General features: G+C 39.1%; 1 pseudogene; it reads left to right on the forward strand.

The window, feature by feature from the left end:
* The first annotated feature begins 4,092 nt into the window (after positions 1 to 4,092).
* Positions 4,093 to 5,413, forward strand: LOC136122162 (tubulin alpha-1B chain pseudogene; annotated as a pseudogene).
* Positions 5,414 to 24,231: the final 18,818 nt, after the last annotated feature.

Raw genomic sequence — 24,231 nt, forward strand, 5'->3', positions numbered from 1 at the left:
CTTTAGCCAGGCTCACCAAAAGAAAAAGGGTGAAGACCCAAATAAACAAAATAAGTAATGAAAGAGGAGAAATTACAACTGATATTACAGAGCTATAAAAAAATCATGAGAATACAATGAATAGTTATATGCCAAAAAATAGGACAACCTAGAAGAAATGGATACATTTCTAGAAACACACAATCTTCCAAGACTGAATCATGAAGAAATAGATAATCTGAACAGACTGATTCCAACTAATAAAACTGAATTAGTAGGGACTTCCCTGGCAGTGCAATGGTTAAGACTCCACATTTCCAATGCAGGGGACGTGGGTTCGATCTCTGGCTGGGGAACGAAGATCCCACATGCCGTGCAGCATGGCCAAAAATAAAACTGAATTAGTAATCAAAAAACTCCCAGCAAACCAAAGTCCAGGACTGGACAGTTTCACAGGGGCATTCTACCAAACATATAAAGCAAAGCTAATGCCTATCCTTCTCAAACTATTCCAAAAATTGAAGAGGAGGTAACACCCCCCAATTCATTCTTCGAGGTCATATTATCCTGATACGAAAACCAGACAAAGACACTATTAAAAAGAAAATCACAGGCCAGTATCTCTGATGAATATAGATGCAAAAATAATCAACAAAATATTAGCAGACTGAATTCAACAATATATAAAAAGAATCATACTCCTTGATCAAGTGCGATTTATTCTAGGGATGCAATATCTGCAAATCAATCAATGGGATACACCATATTAACAAAAGGATGGATAAAAATCACATGATCATCTCAATAGATGCAGAAAAGGCATCTGACAAAATTCAACATCCATTTATGACATAAACTCTCATCAGAGTTGGTATAGAGGGAACATATCTCAACATAATAAAGGTCATATATGACAAACCTACAGCTAACATCATATTCAATGGTGAAAAGCTGAAAGCTTTTCCTCTAAAACCAAGAGCAAGACAAGGATACCCACACTTGACACCTCCATTTAACATAGTATTGAAAGTCCTAGCCACAGCAATCAGACAAGAAAAATAAATAAAAGCATCCAAATAGGAAGGGAAGAAGTAAAACTGTCCCTATTTGCAGATGACATGATACTATATATAGAAAACCCTAAACTCCCCACCAAAAAGCTATTAAAATAAGTGAATTCAGTAAAGTTGCAGGATATAAGATTAATATACAATTATTATTTTTAGCTTAAATTTTGGAGTAATTCTTATGCAGCAATAGATAAGTAACACAGAGACTAAAAGAAATATGACAACTAAATGCAATGGGTGACCCTAAATTGGATATTGGAGGCAAGGGAGGATGCTCTAAAGAACATTATTGAACAACTGGCAGAATCTGAATATTGAAAGTATATTAAGTCATAGTACTAAATTTCCTGAATATGATCGTTGGACTGTGGTTACGTGAAGGAATGTCCTTATTAAGAAATACACACTGAAGTATTTAGAAATAAAAGGACATGATATCTGTAACTAACTCTTACATGGTTCAGGGGAAAATTAATAATAATATATATTATAAATAGAGGCAGTGATAAGTAAATGGCAAACAGCTAATCTGTGAATCTGGATAAAAGATATTTAAGAATTTTTTGTAATTTTCTTGCAAGTCATCTGTAACTTTGAAAGTATTTTTTTAAAGTTTTTTTCTTAAAATGGTTAAAAGGAGCAATTGGTCATATGTAGTTTAGCCTAAAATGTGTTGTTTCAGTATTTCAAAATGTAATGACTTTTATTTTCCTTAGTAAGAAACAAGAGGTTTTTTGTCATTTAATAATGATAACCTTTCCCCCTTTGGGTGCTTTTAAAACCAAATACTAGCATAAATATATTGTGTAGAGTGTATTTTCAGGAAGGAATTAGATTTGGATAATTTAGATCAAAATGCTAACTTATAATCTTCCATATTTAAGTCTTATACTTATTCTGAACTAGAATGATTTGGACCAAGTAAGGAGACTTGAGAACAGATTGAAGGGTTAATACCCAACTCTAAAGCCTATCTGGTACAAAATGTCAAAATTTGACTTTGGTACCTTCCTGACATCTGTCATCAACTTCATGATGATCTCGATTGCCACCATATTCTTCCTTTTTCCTATGATTATCCAGGGATATTTTCTGGTTAGAAAATTTCATATTACTTGAATTTTTTACATTTTAATTCTTCACATTTTAAAGCAAGCTTCATGGAAACAATGTAGTCACTGTCTCTCACACATCTCCATTCCTTTTTTCTCCTTTGTCATTCCACTTTCTTTTTTTTTTTTTTTTTTTTTTCCACTTTCTTACTTTTACCTTCTTTGATCCCTGCTTTCCTTTCCCTTCATATCCTTCTCTACCTTTTTGACATCTTTCTTCCTGGTTCTCCATACTAGCCTCACCTTAGTCTCAGCTTTCATCTTCTCATGCTTAGATCACTATAATCATCTCAAAACTGGTCTTCTACCTCTAGGATCTCCCAACCACCCTATATGTTACAGAAGTATTTATTTTTAGAAATCCAAAACCTATACACTTCTATACTATATCTAGTGTAAACTTCCCAGGATGGTACTCAAGGTCCTCCAGGACTGGCACCAAATGACTCATACCAGCACCTTAGCTCCCACAATTTCCCAGCACAAAATCTCCTCCCTAGCCATCTAGGTCTTTTTGCTGTCATTTCCTTATCTCTAAGAGACCAAACCAGGTTTTTTCCTCCTTGAGTAACCTGAGAGAGCCTTGTTTCTCTCCCCTTTTACAGCCACCTGTCACTGACATATTTAGGACAAAGGCCAAGAGGTTTAGTCCTACCCAGGAGCAGACACCTAAGACGCCCTGGGCCAAATTGCTTTGGCCTATTTGACATTAGTGCCAGTAGTGTGAACAGTTGCATGAATATTGCAATGCTCCAGCTCCAGTGGGTGCTGTGGAGTCCTTTGGTGTATCCTTCAACACCATGGAAACTTACACAGTCTGAGCATGGCTATAGACTGAAGTGCAGGGGAGTTAATAAATGACGAGGGATGGAAGTCAGTGAATAAAGGCCCCAGCCTCCTCAACCTTCAATGAAACAATTCTGAGGCACATTCTGTGTGGTTCTACAGATGATCCCCAGAGTAAATGGGCCTCAGTTTTCCACAGTGATTTCCATCTGGGTAGCATACCCTTTATTGTCTTTTTTCCTTGTCATACTCTGCCCACTCCCTCACTCTGTTTCCTGGGATCAATATCATCATCTTAGATAAATGCACTTGAACTAGCTACATCCAAGTCCTTGCTTAGGCTCTGCTTTTGCAGGAACCCAAGACACAAAACAATACTCATTATTCTTCTATTCCTTTATTAATAAAACCCCATGTTTTAGCTGCACCCATGGCCACTTAGTTATAGGTTACGTTTCTCCACCATCTTTGCAACTAAATACGTCTATATGACTTGTTAGCAATGGGCTATAAGAGAACTTATATGTCAAGCCTTGACACTAAAAGAAATACAGATGTGTTTTTCTTTCTCCTTTCCCTGTTTCTGATGGCTGAGATGCAGATATGATGGCAAGAGGTGGAACAGCCATTATGGACCCAGAGATAGAAGCTGTCTTTTAAGGATAGACTGATCTGCCCATCCCACTCTGTGATACTTCACTGTGATCTGATACAGGAGAGAAAAATAAACTTCTCTCTTCTTAAGTCAGGGTATTATAGAGATCTCTGTTAAAGTAGCTTAGACAGTATCCTTATGAAGTTTAAGACTTTGGACAAAGTCACACAGCTTTTAAATAGGGATTCTACAACTCAAGCTCTTAGTAAGCCACTCATTTGTTGTGGCTATGTGACATCCCTCCTATGTGTCTATGTGATGGGACTGTAAAAAGATTGAGAAATATTGCATTACCTATGACACTTTCCAGAAGAGAAGATTTACCTCCGTTTTTCCCATGCACAAGGGGAAGAGTGGTTCTGAGTCCCATCAATACAAATAAGGCAGGTTCTCTTACAACGACCACCTAAGAGTTGCGCTGGAAGAAGCGACAACCTTGCCTCCTCCTCTCTGCCATCCGCTCGGCAGCCACAAAACAGCAACTATATGCCAGTGCATTTCCATTGATGCTGGCCAGGGTGGTGTCCAGATCGGCAATGCCAGCTGGGAGCTCTACTGCTTGGAACATGGCATCCAGCCCAATGGCCTGATGCCAAGTGACAAGACCATTGAGGGAGGAGATGACTCCTTCAACACCTTCTTCAGTGAGAAAACTGCTGGCAAGCATGTGTTCAGGGCCACGTTTGTAGACCTGGAACCCACGGTCATTGATGAAGTTCTCACTGGCACCTACCCCCAGCTCCTCCACCCTGAGCAGCTCATCAGAGACAAGAAAGATGCTGCCAATTACTATGCCCGACATCACTACACCATTGGCAAGGAGGTCACTGACCTCGTCTTGGACCGAATTTGGAAACTGGATGACCAATGCACAGGTCTTCAGGGCTTCTTGGTTTTCCACAGCTTTGGTGGGGGAACTGGTTCTAGGTTCACCTCCCTGCTGATGGAAGGTCCCTCTGTTGATTATGGCAAGAAGTCCAAGCTGGAGTTCTTCATTTACCCAGCTCCCCAGGTTTCCATAGCTGTACTTCAGCCCTACAACTCCAACCTCACTGCCCACACCACCCTGGCGTACTCTAATTGTGCCTTCATGGTAGACAATGAGGACATCTATGATATTTATCTTAGAAACCTTGATATTGAGCACCCAACATATACTAACCTGAATAGGTTGATAGATCAAGTTGTGTCTTCCATCACTGCTTCCCTGAGGTTTGATGGAGCCCTGAATGTTGATCTGACAGAATTTCAGACTTATCTGGTGCCCTATGCCCACATCCACTTCCCTCTGGCTACATATGCCCCTATCACCTCTGCTGGTAGCAGAGATCTCTAACGTTTGCTTTGAGCCAGCCAACCAGGTTGTGAAATGCAACCTTCACCATGGTAAATACATGGCTTGCTGCCTGTTGTACCGTGGCAACATGGTTCCCAAAGATGTCAGTGCTACCACTGCCACCATCAAGACCAAGTGCGCCATCCAGTTTGTGGACTGGTACCCCACTGGTTTCAAAATTGACATTAATTACCAGCCTCCTACTGTGATACCTAGTGGAGACCTGGCCAAAGTACAGTGGGCTGCGTGCATGCTGAGCAACACCACAGCCATCGTTGAGGCCTGGGCTCACCTAGACCACAAGTTTGACCTGACGTATACCAAGTGTGCCTTTCCCTGGTATGTGGATGAGGGCATAGAGGAAGGAAAGTTTTCTGAGGCCTGTGAGGACACGGCTGCCCTTGAGAAGGATTATGTGGAGGTTGATGTGGATTCTGTTGAAGGAGAGGGAGAAGAAGAAGGAGAAAAATACTAAAGTGAAAATGTCACAAAGGTACTGCTTTTACAGGGAAGTTTATTCTGTTTTAAACATTGAAAAGTTGTGGTCTGATCAATTAATTTGTATGTACTAATATACAATTACTGACCAATGCTTTATAAATGGACACTTTGTTGCAGACTCAAGCTATCAATTTCTCTGATGGGTCTGAATAAAGTATTTCCTATCTTAAATGAAAAAAAATACAAACAAAAATGAAGAAGCCGTGAAGCTATGGAGAAAACTTAAATCTATTGTATTTTTTATAATACCCAAAGAAAAATATTTAATCATAACATGGGCTGAATTGTGCTCCCCAAACTTTGTATATTGAAGTCCTAACCCCCAGTGTCTCAGAATGTGACTATATTTGGAAATACGGTATTTAAAGGAATGATTAAGTTAAAATGAGGCCATTAAGGAGGGCCCTAATCCAATCTGACTAATGTCTTTATGAGAAGAGGAAATTTGGACACACACAGACACCAAGGAGGTTCACACAGAAATAAGACCATAATTAGAGGCAGCAAAAGGGCAGCCATCTGCAAGCCAAGGAGAGGGCCTGAGAGGAAAGCAAACAGTCACCTTGATCCAAGACACCTTGATCTTGGACTTCCAACCTCCAGAACTATGAGAAATAAATGTCTGCTATTTAAGCCACTTAGTCTGTGGTACTTTGTTATGGCAGTCATAGTAAATTAATACAATCACTTACCTTCCAAATCAAGGAAGAACCTAGCATCTATTTCTATTGGATTAAACTAAGTAAATGAATAAATGAATGGTGATGTTGCCATACTACCAAGAAACATCAAGACATTTTTCTCTGTAACAAGCCATTCATTAAATACATACATTTTAATTGACTTGACTGAGGGAGAAGAGTAGTGGCATGACCTAGCTTAGATATTTGTATCATTCAGAAAGGACACAAGAGTCTCTGTGAACTATTGTAACTTTGCTAAATATAAAATGACATTGGTCTAGATGCATCTGTAGGCAAGTCAAGAAATCTGAAATGATGAAGCAGCAGAATTCTGAACCACAGGCTGAGCAGCTGCCTGAATTTCCAGAAGTGAAGAGTTTCTTAAATGAACCATTAAAATTTTATCAAAAGCAGACCACAAGATGTCAGAGGAAAATGAGGTTTCACAACTTTAAAACGCATATATTTCATGTTTGATTTCTAAGGAACCAGTTATGTCCATGGTTATTAGAAGCTTCCTATCTTCTGAAATAACATAGCTTAAACACAAAATGTCAAAAACGGAATTTTTCCTGGAAATTACCCTCTGGTGTATATTCAGTTTTGGGTGTTGGTGCCATCATCCTCATAGTCACTTGAACGCAAATTTCATTTTTGTGTAGATCTAAGAACAAAACCTTCTCTTCCATCTTTTTATAAAATAGTATTCCGAGATTCTGAGGTAACATTTTAAAACTGTCACAATTTGCAACTACTTATCTCTGTGAATCAAAATTATCTTGCCACTGTACAACAAACAAAACTCAGACATAAAAGAATTGCAATGCTGAGGCTAACATAAGACATAACTGTCATCCATAATCTCTATATCAATTTTTTATTCAAACAAATGTCAGTATTTTCATTGTTTTGATTTATAAAATAATGCATACTAATTAAATTTCCTTTTAATCTAATTTTATATTGGCGTGCCACACAAGATTTCATTTGGAAAAAAATTCTGCTGCTAAAATTACTTGAAACAAATTATTATCTGTAGAATAAAAAGCAAGGTCCTCAACAAGAGACACAGTAGCATGACCCCACTTAATCTCTTCAGCCCTATCTGTTGCTACTCAGTCACATGTAGATCCCTGAAAACCCATCCTGCTTCTCATCTATCTCCCTTCTATCATCTTCGTCTACAATATTCTTGCTTTTTCACTTCATGTAAGGTTCATCCCTTAAGACTCACTTCACACCTCTCTAAAAAGTCTACCCTGGACCACCAAGGCCCAGTTAGAAGGACCTCTTTCATATGTCCCTTATAAAAACATATGTTTTTTGGGGGGTGGGGGGGTTGTTTTTTGTTTATCTTCAACAGGTAAATTTATTTTTAAGGAAAGAATGTGACAAAAGTTTAGTTTTCAGAAAAAGTGTTCACGAGTCTCTTCTAAAATATCTCTTCTACTTTAATTAAAAAGCTTTAAATGAATAGCTCATCATGAAGTTCTTTGTTTGTTTGGTTTTGAAAGTTCTTTTAAAAACTTAGGATAGGGCTTCCCTGGTGGCACAATGGTTGAGAATCCACCTGTCAATGCAGGGGACACAGGTTTGAGCCCTCGTCCAGGAAGATCCAACATGCCACGGAGCAACTAAGCCCGTGGGCCACAACTACTGAGCCCGTGTGTCACAACTACTGAAGCCCACGTGCCCAGAGCCTGTGCTCCACAACAAGATAAGCCACTGCAATGAGAAACCAGCACACTGCAACGAATAGTAACCCCCACTCACCTCAACTAGAGAAAGCGCTACCAACAAAGACCCAATGCAGCCAAAAATAAAATATAATTAATTAATTTTTTTTTTAAAAAGGCCTTCAGGGTGAGAAAAAAGATTATTTTAAAAAAATAATAATAATAAATAAAATAAATGAATTCAAATATGTAATTTCAAAAACTTATATATGACCAGGGTTCGAACCCGTGTCCCCTGCATTAACAGGCGGATTTTTAACCACTGCGCCACCAGGAAGTCCCTATTGTTCTCTTCTTTGAATGACCAACTTTAAACTTTTTCTCATTATCCAACATGATTGTTTGTTACCTTTATTATTGATTTATTTTCGACCTTATGTATTCTGCCTTCTAATATTATGTTATAGCTTTTCCAAACATTTCTCCTAGTCATCCACATGTTAATGTTTATTTTGGTATCTTTAAAATTATAAAAACTTGGGCTTCCCTGGTGGCGCAGTGGTTGAGAGTCCGCCTGCCGATGCAGGGGATGCGGGTTCGTGCCCCAGTCTGGGAGGATCCCACATGCCGCGGAGCGGCTGGGCCCGTGACCCGTGGCCGCTGGGCCTGCGCGTCTGGAGCCTGTGCTCCGCAACGGGAGAGGCCACAACAGTGAGAGGCCCGCGTACCACCAAAAAAAAAAAAAAAAAAATTATAAAAACTTTAAATTTTGGAAAAAAAGAAAAACAAATGGTGCTAGAACAACTGGACATCAGCATATGAAAAAATGAATCTAGACATAGACATTACACTCTTTACAAAAATTAACACAAAATGGATAACAGACCTAAATTTAAAACATGAAACTATAAAACTCCTGGACTATAACGTAGGAGAAAACCTAACTGACCTTGAGTAGGGTAATGACTTTTTAGATATAACACCAAAGACACAATCCATGAAATAAATAATTGATTATTATTAACTGCATTAAAATTTAAAACTTTTGCTGTTCAGCAAGAAAACAGTATCAAAAGAATTAGAAGACAAATCACAGACTGGGAGAAAACATTTGCAACAGACATATTTGATAAATTACTGTTATCCAAAATATACAAAGAACTCTTGAAATTCAACAATAAGAAAATAACAACCCAATTCAAAAACAGATCAAAGACCTTAACAAATACTTCACCAAAGAAAATATATAGATGGCAAATAAGTATGTGAAAAGTTGCTCTACATCATGTCTTCACGAAAATGCAAATTAAAACAAAAATGAGATAGCACCACACACCTATTACAATGGCCCAGACCCAGAGCACTAACAACACCAAATGCTGGCAAGGATGTGGAGCAACAGGAACTCTCATTCACTGCTGGTGGGAATGCAAAACGGTACAGCCACTTTTGGAGGACAGTTTGGCCGTCTCTCATAAACCTAAATATACTCTTATCATATGATCCCGCAATCACACTCTGGTATCGATCCAAAAAAGCTGGAAACATATCCATGCAAAAACCTACACACAAATGTTTATATCAGCTTTAGTCATAATTGCCAAAACTTAGAATCAATCAAGACGTCCTTCAGTAGGTGAATGAATAAATAAACTGTGGTACATCCGGGCAATGTCATATTATTCAGAGTTTTTTTAAAAAAAAAGAAAGAAGAAATGAGCTATCAAGTCATAAAAAGACATGGAGAAAACTTTTATATGTTACTAAGTGAAAGCAGTCAATCAAAAGGCTACATCCTGGGCTTCCCTGGTGGCGCACTGGTTGAGAGTCCACCTGCCGATGCAGGGGACACGGGTTCGTGCCCCGGTCCGGGAAGATCCCGCATGCCGCAGAGCGGCTGGGCCCGTGAGCCATGGCCGCTGAGCCTGCGCGTCCGGAGCCTGTGCTCCGCAACGGGAGAGGCCACAGGAGTGAGAGGCCCGCGTACCGCAAAAAAAAAAAAAAAAAAAAAAAATCCAACTATTCGACGTTCTGCAAAAAGCAAAAATGGTGGTTGCCAGAGGAAGGGACAGGAGAAAGATGAATAGGCAGAGCAAAGAGGATTTTTAGGCAGTGAAAATACTCTGTATGATATTATAATGATGACTATGTCATCATACATTTGTCCAAACCTATAGATATACAATACCAAGAGGGAATCCTAGGGTAAACTGTGGACTTTGGGTGATCATGATGTGTCAATACAGGAGCATCCTTGGTTTAAAAAAAAAAAAGTACCATTCTATTGACTGATGTTGATAACAGGAGAGGCTATGCATGTGTGGGGGCAGAGAGTACACGGGAAATCTCTGTACCTTCCACTCGATTTTGTTTTAAACCTAAAACTGCTTAAAAAAATATTGTCTTTTAAAAAAGGAAGGAAGGGGGCTTCCCTGTTGGCACAGTGCTTAAGAATCCACCTGCCAATGCAGGGGACATGGGTTCGAGCCCTGGTCCAGGAAGATCCCACATGCCGCGGAGCAACTAAGTCCGTGTGTCACAACAACTGAGCCTGTGCTCTAGAGCCTGTGAGCCACAACTACCAAGCCTGTGTGCCACAACTACTGAAGCCCAGGTGCCTAGAGCCTGTGCAACAGGAGAAGCCACCACAATGAGAGAGAAGCCTGCGTACTGCAAAGAAGAGTAGCCCCCGCTCGCCAGAACCAGAGAAAGTCCACGCACAGCAAAGAAGACCAAATGCGACCAAAAATAAATAATAAAATAAATAAATTTATTTTTAAAAAAAGGAAGGAAAAAAGGGAGGAAGGGAAGAAGGGAGGAAAGGAGGAAAGAAGGGAGGGATGGCGGGAGGGAGGGAGGAAGGGTGATGGTAGGGAGGGAAGAAGGAAGAAGACAAGTGCACAGTAAGCGGCTCATAAATGAGGTAAGTGTTGCTGCCATGGTATGATTTGAAGCAATATTGGCAAGCTCTTTCCTTAAAATTTTCTCCAATATCTGGCTTTCAGCTAACTGGAAATTCCCACTATTAGAGATTCATTTTTGGGGGTTAAGAATCAGGGACTCTGAAAGTAACCAACAACTTAACCTTAAATACTCCTCTGCAGCTAAAATATGACAACATGTTCCCAAGGCTTCAGACTTGCCTAACTGAGAGGAGAGAAGGCCTGGGAAAGAAAGCACAGAAAAACAGAGAATGAGCCCCATTCCGTGCCATTTTCCCAGTATGGGTGGGAGGGAGGGGATGGAATGGTTACAAATTCATGCATGGCAATTCAGTGCCCGGTTATGACATGTTTAAACACTGCCGTTTTTGTGGTTTTTTCCAGCAACTCTGTGAGATGAGAGGGAGGCACACATTTCTTCATCTGGAGAAACTGAGCTCCTCAAAGATTAGATAGAGGCAAAGCTCGCAAGACCTGGCCGACTTTTCAATAGCCTTCTCTCTCCCAGACCAATTCCCTCCAAGCAAGGGAGAGAGACTGTGTTGCCAGCCTAATGATAATGTGCTGATTCTGTTCGTTTGACTAAGGCTACACCAGATTAGCAGACCATAATTACAGCTACAATCCATGTCTCTGATACAGCTGAGGGAATGTCTGTTTCACTGAACTGAATCAAGGAAGGTTAAGCCAGGCAGCCTCCTGCTTTCTGAAAGTGATAGCACTATTTCAGCGTCACAGCGGATACTTCATCTGAGCGGCAGGATTTCCTACAGCTTGGGTTTCAGATGGTTTACTTTGATTTCTTGGGGCGATAAAGAAGTTTGCTCATCTTTAAAGGATGTGTTTAGTGGCCACAGCATTGTAAAACCTTTAGTACGTTCTTTTGTGTATGGGTGGGAAGCGATCTGCCTTTTCATTGTTACACAACTTTACTCAGGACTTCTTTCAGTGAATTGTTTTCCTCATAATTCTCTCCCCTTTCATATTCTTTGATGCTTTGTGGAAATAACGAAGTCTGTTGTTCTTGGCCCTTGCTTCATCAGTCGATGCTGGGTTTTATTTTTAATTCCTTGAGACTTAGAAATGGAAATCAATCAGGTCACTCTGTCACTGGTGATTTTCTAGAGTGAATCCGGGAATGTCGTCACACTTTGCCAGAATCTTTTAGACGGTTTCTGCTCTTCTCTGTCTGGTCCTTTCTCTATTCATTCTTGTCAGCTTTTAAGTCAGGGGCTTCCGTGGTGGCACAGTGGTTAAGAATCCGCCTGCCAATGCAGGGGACACGGGTGCGAGCCCTGGTCTGGGAAGATCCCACGTGCCGTGGAGCAACTAAGCACACACCACAACTACTGAGCCTGTGCTCTAGAGCCCACGAGCCACAACTACTGAAGCCCGCGCCTAAAGCCCGTGCTCCGCAACAAGAGAAGCCATCACTCACCACAACCAGAGAAAAGCCCGTGGGCAGCAACAAGGACCCAACACAGCCATAAATAAATAAAATTAAATGATAAAAAATAAATAAATTTTAAAAGCAAATTGCAGGCTAAATTTGACTAAAATTTCAAGAAATAAATCAAGGTAGATAAGTAAGCTGAGGGCGAAGTTGGGAGTAAGGAGAAAGAGGACTGTTTCATTCTTCCCCCAAACCATCCCAGACTTTCCCTAAATAGAATTCATGGTTTGTGGGCTCTCTAATGAGTAGTGGCCAAGAGGAAGCCTCACGTTTGAGGCATGCTATTACCTTTTTTTTTTTTTTTTCATTGCTTCTCCTTAATTGGGGACTTAAAAGGGAGGCTGCCCACAGTTTCTGACAAACAGCATTAACCTCATCAGAATGAAATGCCTGATCCTGGAGCTCTTTCGTAACGACTTGACTGCTTTTGTTGAGGGGCTGCATGGAGTCTGACATTTTCTACCTTTGTGGAATGCAAGAAGAATACCTCAACTGAGGATTAGTCGTGGAGATTTATGAAATCTCTATTCCTGAAGGCTTCATTTTCTAGAATTGATTTTAGTATTCCTCAACAACAAGGCAGAGGGATAGACTAGATCAGTTTTCACTGAGTTTTGCAGTTTGATACCCACAATAAGAAATACATTTTACTGATACCAAACACACACACAGGTACATGAATACACGTGAACACACACGACAAAAATTTCATAAAGCAGTATTTATCCCTAGTACTCACAAGTCCTTCTACTTTCCATTCCATTTTATTTCATTTTTGAAACGCAAATCTCCACCCACCGAGTTGATTTCCCACACTAAGGAGGTGCAACCCACAGTTTGCAAAACACTCAACAGGACGCCCTTTTATTTTTTTCTAACCCTGTAATTCAATATAGAGAGATTTTGAATTGAGGACAATCCTGACGAGTTTGAGGCATGGAATAAAGGAGTCTGATCAGCTCCGGGTTTGTTGTATTTTTAAATCTCTCTGTGTGTTCATTCTCTTCACCCCAGAGAGGATTCCATTATCTTTGCTCAAAGAGCAGACACTGCTCTGGCTGTTTCCCCTGCTTCTCTTTGATCGCAGCCCTTCCCCCAAGCCTCCCTTCTATGCTGGTGGAGGCTGTGCAGACTCGGGGGGGGGGGGGGGGGGGGTTGCTGGGCCAGGAGCCTGCTGCGTGTTCACTGTGTTGTTTAGCTGTTCCCTATACCCCCAACCTGTGCCATTCCCCTGCTGAGCTTTCATTCCCGATCTACCAGGTTAATGGGATGGCTGTTCTTCTTTTATTGTTTTCCTATTTCGTACACGGTTTGTCAGTTTGCTCCTGGGACCATTTTTAACTGGTTGCTGAGATGACAAAAGTCAGTGAAGATTGTATTTTAGGAATAAGTGTTTCTTCATCTGCCAGGATTCAATCTGGGAAGAATTTATGCACTCGCAAGAGGCGATTTAAAAATAAGATTTTTTTTCTGACAGATAAAAGATAATTCAATGTATCTTAAGCCACATTTTTAAAAATGCGTATATCATCAACATCAAATTAATTACATAGCATTTTAGGTTCAAATTTTCATTTTGGTCAGAAAGATAAATTGACTGATTATATTATTTATTTTACCCATAATATTCAACAACACCAGCTGTTGCACCTGTTAGGTACAAAGTAAGGTATGTAAAACACATTGCGTGACTTCAAGGCATCTAGACCTTCAGAAGGGAGATAAGAAATGCACGTAAATACCCTTCTATAAAATAAGATTTTAATAAGTGACTTGGACACAGGACAGTACAAAACCCAATCATAGTATTGCTCCCTTTACAGAATTCATAAGAGTGAATTTTCAAGATATGAGCTTACAGGGAGTTCGCTGGTGGTCTAATGGTTAGGATTTGGCACTTTCACTGCCGTGGGCCTGTGTTCACTCCCTGGTCAGGGAACTGAAATCCTGTAAGCCAAGTGGCTTGGCCAAAAAAAAAAAAAAAAAAAAGATATGAGCTTACCAAATTTGTCTATTTTTAGTTAATGCAAAATTGAATGAATGAATGAATGCATACTAGGTGCCTACTTTGTGCCATGTGCTGTCAGGGTGATGGAATGGACTTCCTATTGATCTCTGATTTCTTCATGTTCTTCTCGAATGAACTGGCTGCCCAAGAACTGGACTCACAAGGAAAGAGAGCCCCGCACTAGGGCAGATAGAGACTGAGAAACACAAGAGCCATGTAAATAAGGCCATCAGGACTCATGTCTTTCCTTCCCCTCTGACTGGAGCAGTGTTAGCCAAAAGAAATACAAAGTGACCCATATATGGCATTATAAATTTTATAGTAGCCACATTTTAAAAAGCAAAAGAAACAGTAAATTTTATTTTAATATATTTTATTTAACCCAAAATATCTAGATTAACATTATAATGTGTAATCAATGTTAAAAATATTAAGATATTTTACATTTTTTTGGACTATCGTCTCCACACAGTTTTTAGCAGCCAGATCTCTAGAGTTCAGTAACCTCAAGTCACTAGTGGCTGCTGTACTGGGAGAACACGGGTCTAGATCAAGTAGCAGAATTGGAGAAAAGCCCAGGGAGTTAATGAGCTTCTCTAACATTTAGAGGAAAGGACTCTTACTTCATGGAAGGGAGAAGGCTGAAAATTATTTCTCTGTGCCTATTAATGGAGAAATGGGAGTTGTCAACTAAAGATCCACCCTTGATTCTCCTTCCAGCCTTTCAGACCTGGGGTGATGAGACAGAACTGGTGTGGGGTCTCTCCTACTTCCCCAGTGCCCCAGGACAAACATCTTCTCCAAGGAAAACAAAGATGACCCCTCCAGACTTCAGTGTCACGCCTTGCAGCTGATAAAGGCTTTCATATAATATCTCATTTAATCATTTTAACCACACTGTGCAGGAGTCAGTGGAAGTTTTTTTTTGTTTTTTTTTTTTTTGTGGTACGCAGGCCTCTCACCGTCCTGGCCTCTCCCGTTGCGGAGCACAGGCTCCGGACACACAGGCTCAGCAGCCATGGCTCACGGGCCCAGCTGCTCTGTGGCATGTGGGATCTTCCCGGACCAGGGTACGAACCCGCGTCCCCTGCATCGGCAGGCGGACTCTCAACCACTGTGCCACCAGGGAAGCCCTAAGTGGAAGTATTGTTATCATCATTTTATAAATGAATGAACTGGAGCTCAGGAAGATTAAATGATTTGCCCAAAGTAGCACAGTTACTATCCAAGTGTCTTGAAGTTTAATCTAGTATGTGTCCCACTAAATCAGAACTGCCTGGTGAAAGGAAGTGAAGAAAATATCTACTGAAGTATAGAATGTTTTCTCCTTTGGCAACACCCCAAGTCTCCCCTCTTCCCCTGCAAAAACAAAACAAAACAAAAAACCAACACTGATGATCACTTTACAAAAGTAATAATTAAATAACCTCTTGGCCAGTTGAGCTTTTAACTGGGTTTTGTTTTTGGGTTTGTTTTTTAAGTTGGATATTGTTGTCTTGTTTAGCAATTTAAAATATCTCACCATTGAGAGCAAGCTAATACATTACAATACATACAACACAGAAAGGCAAAGTTTTTGCATTGGCCCTAAAATGTGTTGTAATCTTTTCTGTCTGGGAAAACAAACAGAAGTGGATCAGCAGCATGTTTGTTATATGAGATGCTGGCCAAGTCCCAGCCCCTAGGACGCTGGCTTACCTACCAACAATACCTCCCTTTCAGGCAATGCCCGTTGTTTTATGAGAAGATCACAGTCCTCTGGGAGTGAACTGCTCTAGTCAGCAGGATCTAGATTTACTAGTGCCATGTAGGGAATTAGAGTACTATCAACTTTTGATGCACCCTTCTTCTGACACTGTGAAAAAGACTGGGACAGACTTTAAAGACAGAGAGCTCACTCCTTGAGAACCCGAATTCTGTCCTTTGGGAAAACGTCCTTAGAATAAAGGACATTCAATATGTTTATCACTCTCAATTTTAAAAACATAATGGGCTCAAGAGCCATATTTGCCTTGATCTGTTTACCCAACTGTGTTCCCATTTTTATTCCTTTCATTTCACTCCGGAGCCCATTTTCATTTCCTGTTTAGGCCACCAATTGTACCCATTCAAATATTTTCTTCCTCTTTCATTTTATGCCTATTTTCTTAGTTCTTGGCTACTCCTTCTCTCAGTTAACTTTTGACAAATCATAATGAAATAAGCTTAGCTAGTTGTAGACAGCAAGCGACATTATGGAAACTGGGATGGCCTGGGAGCATCTTAAAAGTCACCTGGATAGGCCTCAGAAAGTAGACAAAATGTCTCTCAGTTGGAAGCAAGCTAATGTGTCCAGCTCATCTCATTCACAGAAAATCTTCTGGAGTTTCCTTACAGCTACCACAGGGATGCCAATTAAGGTGACTTGCTGATTTAAGTGCTAAGTAGTGAATCCTTTGCCCTGCTTATATGCCACATACTGTGATTTGCTTAGGGGTAGGCAAATGCTGCAAACACAAAACAAAGACACTATGGTCCACTAAACCACTCCCATTGTCTAGCTTATCACTCAGTTCTATCCTTTCCTTCCTCTCTAGAAAATGGGCAGTAGAGAAAGTATAATATAAAACTTGCAGAAAAATATTAAAATATCCAGACACTTTTGTAGTAACCAGCAATTTTCTTAGTGACATAAAAGGCATAAATAAAGGTATGTCTCATGCTCCATTCCTGCCTCCCCAATAAGTCTCTAGAAAACCTACTCTGAACCTAGTAACCAGTCCATATGGCAAATTTCATGATCTGCTGGGCCAACTCAAATACTTTATTAGCTACCTTTCTGTCGGCTTTGTTAAAATAAATTTTTAGCCCAATCATTTACTAACAAATCAGGAAAGTATGTGAGAATCATTAGCAATTCAGGGTTAATGTCGCTAAAAACAGTCTGACTCAAAGGAACAGAGATTGGAGCAAACACACCTTTATTTCATCATCATCTGCACAAGTTTGCACACACATAAGAACAAACACTTATGGCAAGTTACTTTCTCTTATAGTGTAAATTCTACTGCACATACACTAAAAGTACTTCAAAGGACCCAGATGCTGCTAAAATATTTCTCTGCTAAGATTCTGTCCTCTCTCTGTAAACTACATTTAAGATTTGAGTGACTTCTCTGTGTCTAGGCTACCCCATAATTTTCTTGTTGGTGAAAAGATGTGTTAACATTTAAAACATCAAATTACATGGCTGGAAAACTGGCTTAGCTGACCCAAGTGCCTTGCCTTTCTGAATTCCCATGTTCCCAACAGCATTTATTCAGTCTTTTCAACAGGTACATTGAATGGTATCTTAAATAGTATCTCACTTGCGTTTAAACTCAAGCGTATCTGCAAACACTGGTTTGGTTTGTAAAATACATAGAAAAGTTGCAAGAGAAATGGTCTGATTGTCCACGTAGTCTGTGTACTGGCTTGGTTTCAGGTCTTCTGTCTAGAAGTGTATAGGTATACCTTCCCAGGAGCTCTCATCCAGCGCTTTTTTTTCTGCTCTACCGGCTCTTCTAACAGCCCACCCTGCCCCTGCCCCTGCCCCTGCACACAAAGTTTTTGGTTCAGGAGAATCACCTAGGGTGACTCTGTTGGAACAGATGCCAAAATAGTAATGTTCTTACCTGTAAACATCATTGGGGCTGGTGAGAAGACACTAACCCACCCTCCTTCCAGCTCTTTCATGCCAAAAGAATACAAGGAAAGATGTAGCTCCCTGACAGAGAGGGAGAGAAACTGTTGCTTCACTTTAAATGAATAGGGTTTAAAGTTACACACTAGAGTAAAGGAAGAATATCAAACCAATATTGTTCAGGGAATAGGAAAATAGAAAAGATCTGATGGGGACATAAGTCTTTCTTTATCATTATCATCATAGAAGTTAATCATGTTTATTTCATTAAAAGACAGAAAACAGAGAGAAGCATAGAAATCATTAAATCACTAAGGTAGATTAACAATTCTACCTCCTAAACATCTAAACATGTAGACTATGTGTGTGTGTTTGTAGACACATATAGAGAGATCGATTTTGTTACAGACACATAGAGAAATCTTTCTTAGCCAAATGATATCATAAATTATATTTTGTTGTATAAATTGTCTTTTTCACCTAGCAACAGATCATAGAAAATCTCACCATGTCAGTAAATAAATATTTACTACACCATTGTTGATGGGTGCATAGTATTCTTTTCTGCACTTGCTCCGTAAGTCATTTAACAAATACCTTATGTTGACTGTTTGAATTCTTTGGAACTTTTATAATTATAAACAATTCTACAATAAATATCCTTTTGCAGATTTTTTTGTGCAGCTATCTAATTTAGTGTAAATTCTCAGAATTGTGATTGATAGGTCAAAGATAATGCTTTATTTATTTGATTTTCAAATAAGATTATAAATTACCCTATAGAAGAATAGTGCCAATTCATATCCTAACATCAATATATAATCTCTTTTTCTCACAATTTTTATCATTTGAAGATTATTTTCATATAGATGAGAAACAGGTGTTTTCAATCTGATAGGTGATCATTTATATTTGTGTTACTCTGGATGTACTTTACTTTGGTTATTAGTAAAGTTGTATAAATTCTTATGCTTATTGACCATCTGTATCTTGTATTTTTTGAATTTTCTTTGCCTTTTTATTTTTTGATTTGTTTCTTCCTAACTAAATTCTTATTACATAGGTTGTTAGAATTTGTCAAAAACATTGCAAACATTTTTCCAAGATAACCTAGATTTCAGATGTCCCATAATTTTATTTAATTTTATTTATTTATTTTATTTTTTGTTTATAAATTTATTTACTTTTGGCTGCCTTGGGTCTTCGTTGCTGTGTGAGGGCTTTCTCTAGTTGCGGTGAGTGGGGGCTACTCTTAGTTGCAGTGTGCCAGCTTCTCATCGCCGTGGCTTCTCTTGTTGCAGAGCACAGGCTCTAGGCGCGTGGGCTTCAGTAGCTGTGGCACGCAGGGGCCCAGTAGTTGTGGCTTGTGGGCTCTAGAGAGCAGGCTCAGTAGTTGTGGCGCACGGGCTTAGTTGCTCCACGGCATGTGGGACCTTCCTGGACCAGGGCTCGGACCCTTGTCCCCTGCATTGGCAGGCAGATTCTTAACCACTGCATCACCAGGGAAGTCTCTGTCCCCTAATTTTAGAAGTTGGTGGGGGACCAGGGGGATAGTACAGTATCCACATAGCTGCCTTTATGTTTGTCCCATGCCTCTGACTACCAGGATACATGAATTCAGCATGTCTCTGATGCTCTTAAAAACTCTTCTCATGCAAAATCCTTAGTGAACAGGAAAACGTAACTGGAGTTTCCATAAGAAAGGTGGAGAACAGGTTTTGCAAAACACACCCTACAGAAAAATCCTTAGTAGACAAGTCTGTTATTATTAGCTTGATGTGGGGCTGAAATAGGGAGTGGCTTACAAACAAACCAGTTTTTCTCCTCCACTTGCTTCCTCAAACATGTCTTGATGTTCAGCCAAACAAAAGGCCCTCCAGTTACCAAAACTTGCCCTCCTTAGAAAACAGTTAAACAATCATCTTAACCAGTTTTGAACATGCCCTTGATATCATGCCCAACTCCAGCAATTAATCAGAGTATTTCTTCTGATCTTTTTCTGTTGTCTCTCAAGTGTTAACTTTTCTTACCTAGTTTCTGCTCATTTCTTGTCAATTTTTTTTCTAGGTATCTTTTCTTCTTTGGTTGCTACAGCAATTGGTAACTTTGTTCCACTATATTATCTAACCAATCTTTTTTATATATAGAAAAATTATTGATTTGGATATTTTTGTGTGTATATGAAATCAACCACCTTGCTGATTTACCCCATTGTTTCTAATAATAATTTTTACTTTTCTGTTCTTAATATATTATCATCTGCCAATGATGATAATTCTCTCTCCTTCTTTCAAATATTCACGCCTCTTCTTAATTTCTCATGTCTAATTACATTGGTCAGTACTTCTCAACTAGGAGAACGGTAATGATGATGGGGTTCTTTGTCTTTCATTACAAAAACTCCTAAATCTTTCATTAAAATGATGCTGGCTTTGGTATATTGTGTATACACACATACACACACAAATAAAATTTTAATGTCAAAGAAATTTACATCTTTTCCTATTACACTGATGGTTTGGGTTTCTTATTGGGATTTTTCTTTTCTTTTGCTTTTTTTTTTTTTAATTAGGAAAGAATATTGGATTTGTCAAGATGTTTTAGATACCAGTCTAGGATCTGTCAAAGGCCTTTTAGATACCAGTCCTTGATCCAACTAAATTTGAAATATCATCTTTTTTAAACACTTAATTATGGCTAGATATGTTTATGGACTGTTAATTCTATTGCACTGATCTATAAGTCATTTCTAATACTAATACAAGTTTATTTATAGAGCATTTTGACACATTATAACAGCTAGTGATACTTCTATTTCTCCAAATCTTAAGATTTTCTTGGCTAATATGGGTCAATATCCTAATTGTTATTTATATTACTATCACTTAAGTGGTTGAAATTAATAAAATAGAAATAATACAAAATAATTTGGGGTATTTTGATTTAAAAATTAAAAATAAATCAAGTAGCACAAATCTAGGGGAGGCAGAAATCAATATGAGCTTAATGAGTTATGATGGAAAGTTTCATAGAAGATTTACTTTTTCCAAGTAAAGAAGAAGCTAGGAGACAGGGGAGATAAATTACAGAAAGATGGCAAGGCATTCTGATTAAGGGTTTTGTTTTTTTTTTTTAATTGGAGTATAGTTGATTTACAATATTGTATTAATTTCAGGTGTACCTACTTAAGGGTTATTTAGTTTAGGCTGAAATATGTATGTGTAGGAAAGCACCCTGATTCTACTTACAAGAATAATTTCGGTGAAGAAATACAATTTATTATTTAGCCAAATAGTTACTAGAAAAGGAAGTAAGGAATTATAATTTAAGCTAAGGAAATAAACTGGTGCAATAATGATATTAGGTCAAAGAGGAATGAATGAAAATTTTAAAAGTCGAACAAAGTGGATACAAGTTTAACCAAACCAGGAATTTGCTATAAGCATGTTTTGAATTATTTTCTTATAGAGTTTATTATTCAGTTTATTTAAATAGAATAATGTACATTTGTGAAAACATCTCATTAATGCTGTAGTGGTGGGGAGAGGTTAAGTGATTGCATTAAGCTCTAGGAAAATGAGGAGAGATAATTACAGGGATAAAGTTCAAATACGGTCTTCACAGTATGCTCCCCAATAAGCTTTCTATCCTTATCATGACAAACTGCCAGCAGGACACTGAACTCCTTGCACTTCTCAGAGGACGTCACATCTTCCCTGTTACCCCGCCCTCCAGTGTCCACCTCCTTTTCCTCTAGATACCTGTAGTCACAGTTTCAGACACAGAATTGTAGGGAAGTCTCCCCTGTGCCCTAGTGTGGGACAGGTGCCCTTTCTCTCAGTTCCACTGCAGCTCATGTATACCTTTGTGAATCCCTGGTTTTCTTGACTATCGCTCTCAGTAAAGACACCATGGAAGGCATCTTAATTGTACATTTAGCATATAGGGGACATTAAAAAAAATTATGGAAATGGAAATTAACTTTTTTTTGGCCACGCCATGGGGCTTGTGAGATCTTAGTTCCCCAAGACCAGGGATCAAACTCGGGCCCTCAGCAATGAAAGTGAGGAGTCCTAAACCACTGGACCACCAGGGAATTCCCAGAAATTAACCTTTTCAAGAACACCTTAAGAGATTTGGGACACAAACTCCTCTCTCTACTGTACTTATTTTTCTCAACTCAGTATGGTTAACATGTCACATAATGACTGCATAGCTCACATCTGTAACTATTAATTAATCAAATAAAGAAAGCCCTCCTTCTTTACCATCTACAAAGATTAGGTAAGAGAAGGAGTCCAAGTCAGTAAGCATAAGAATACGGGGAGCATAAAGTTGGAAAGGCCCACAAAATCAGTCATCCAGTGGCTTCTTATGCTGGTTGACCATTTACTATAATACCAATGGCCCAGGTCTTACCTCAAGGGTAATCTGATTTAGCTTATCTGGTGAAGCCAAGTAGCAGTATATATATATATTTTTTTTTAAATAAATTTATTTTTGGCTGTGTTGGGTCTTCATTGCTGAGAGCTGGCTTTTCTCTAGTTGCAGAGAGCGGGGGCTACTCTTCGTCGTGGTGCGCAGGCTTCTGATTGTGGTGGCTTCTCTTGTTGCGGAGTATGGGCTCTAGGCACGTGGCCTTCAGTAGTTGTGGCGCACAGGCTTAGTTGCTCCGTGGCATGTGCGATCTTCCCAGATCAGGGCTTGTACCCGTGTCCCCTGCATTGGCAGGTGGATTCTTAACCACTGCGCCACCAGGGAAGTTCTAAGTAGCAGTATTTTTTTAAAGTTCCCCAGAGGCTTCTAATATGCACCCAGAGTTGAGAACAACTGTTATAATCCTATTTCTTCATTTTGCTGATGATGCAAACATGGGATGTGGAGTCACTTGGGTGGGTGGGCAGGGGACACACTGAGAATAACCAAGGTTTCTCAACATACCATATAGTTCTCTTTTTGTTACATCATACTCAATTACAAACAAATTATTAAAAAAAAGAACAAATTATTTCTGTAAAGATGAGGAGATAAATCCTGTAAAGTTTAATGAAACGGTGTGATTCATTATAGAAGGAATGATGAGGAAGTCAACAGATTTAGAAGAAACTGCTTACTTAAGATGACCACTCTGGGTAAGATCAGCTGGCCGGAAAGTAAAGCAACCACAAGCTGTGTACGGTGGGACCTCAAAATAGGCATAATGAGAAGTAATGGGAAGAAGAAATAAAAAAAGATTTCTATTGCCAGGTAAAGGAGGAACCTGTGCAGGAAGCAACTTGGCTGAATGAAGAGATTAAAATTTGAGATTTGTTTCTAAATCAGACAAAGCTGGACTATTTAGCAACTTTATTTACTTGTAATTTCTTCCCTGTATACATCTTATACTGGTCATGAGCATGTATTGAAGGCACTCTTCAAGCCTTATCCCTGAGAAAGAAAAGAGAAAAGAGAACTCCCTGGTTCACAGGAACTGAGAATGGAAATTACACTGGAGCAAGAGGCCAAATTTTTCTCAGATTTATCTTGCATATTCAGAATATTTAAAAAAATTAAATTGGGGATGACAATGAGAAAGGTCAATTAATATTTATTGGCAGAGGAGCAAGAGACAAAGGAAATTTTGTTGCTGCCTTGTTGTCCTAGCAACAGGTCTAATCTCTTCACCGCCCCCCCCCAACTCTATTTTCAGATGGCCTTTAGGTTCCAAGACTTAGAGAAATATAGTCTTATCCAGGATAATAACTCCTTGCCTTAAAAAAAATAAATAAAACAAACAAAAACTGCTTGCCTTATTATTTGACTTCTATTTTCACATAGCAATCATTTTATACTACTTCTCAACGTTTAACATATAGATTAACCCTTCAGTACATAGTCCTCCTACCTCACTTTATGATCCTCATCATATAACAAGTAACATAATTTTGTGACATCTTTCAGAATATATTTCTTAGCTTCCTGTTTTTATACACACACATACACATAAATTTCTGTTTTTCATTTCAAGTTGAATTTTGTGCCTAAGGATACATGGTAAAAGCTCCTATCCACCATCCAGTCTCTTTTCTATCAGTTTGTTTTTTTAAAAACTTCAAATGGTTCTAATTTCAAAACAAATCTGACTCAGGTTTAGTCAGGAAAACTCATCCCCAAAACCCATTCCTTCACATTTTCCCTTAATCCAAATTTCTTACATTTTTTCCTAACAGAATCCACGTATGATTCTTGGATATTTTACCACACATCCTCCCACAAATCTCCCTCTTCTACGCTCCCGGAAAGGTATAGTGGTATCTAACAAGTTGCAACTTTTCTTTTGTTTCCCCTCCTAGGCACTTGGTACTTGTGGGACCCTGAGCAATTACTAAA

This window comes from Phocoena phocoena, chromosome 4 (genome assembly GCF_963924675.1).
Source record: "Phocoena phocoena chromosome 4, mPhoPho1.1, whole genome shotgun sequence".
NCBI classification, from domain to species: Eukaryota; Metazoa; Chordata; class Mammalia; order Artiodactyla; family Phocoenidae; genus Phocoena; species Phocoena phocoena.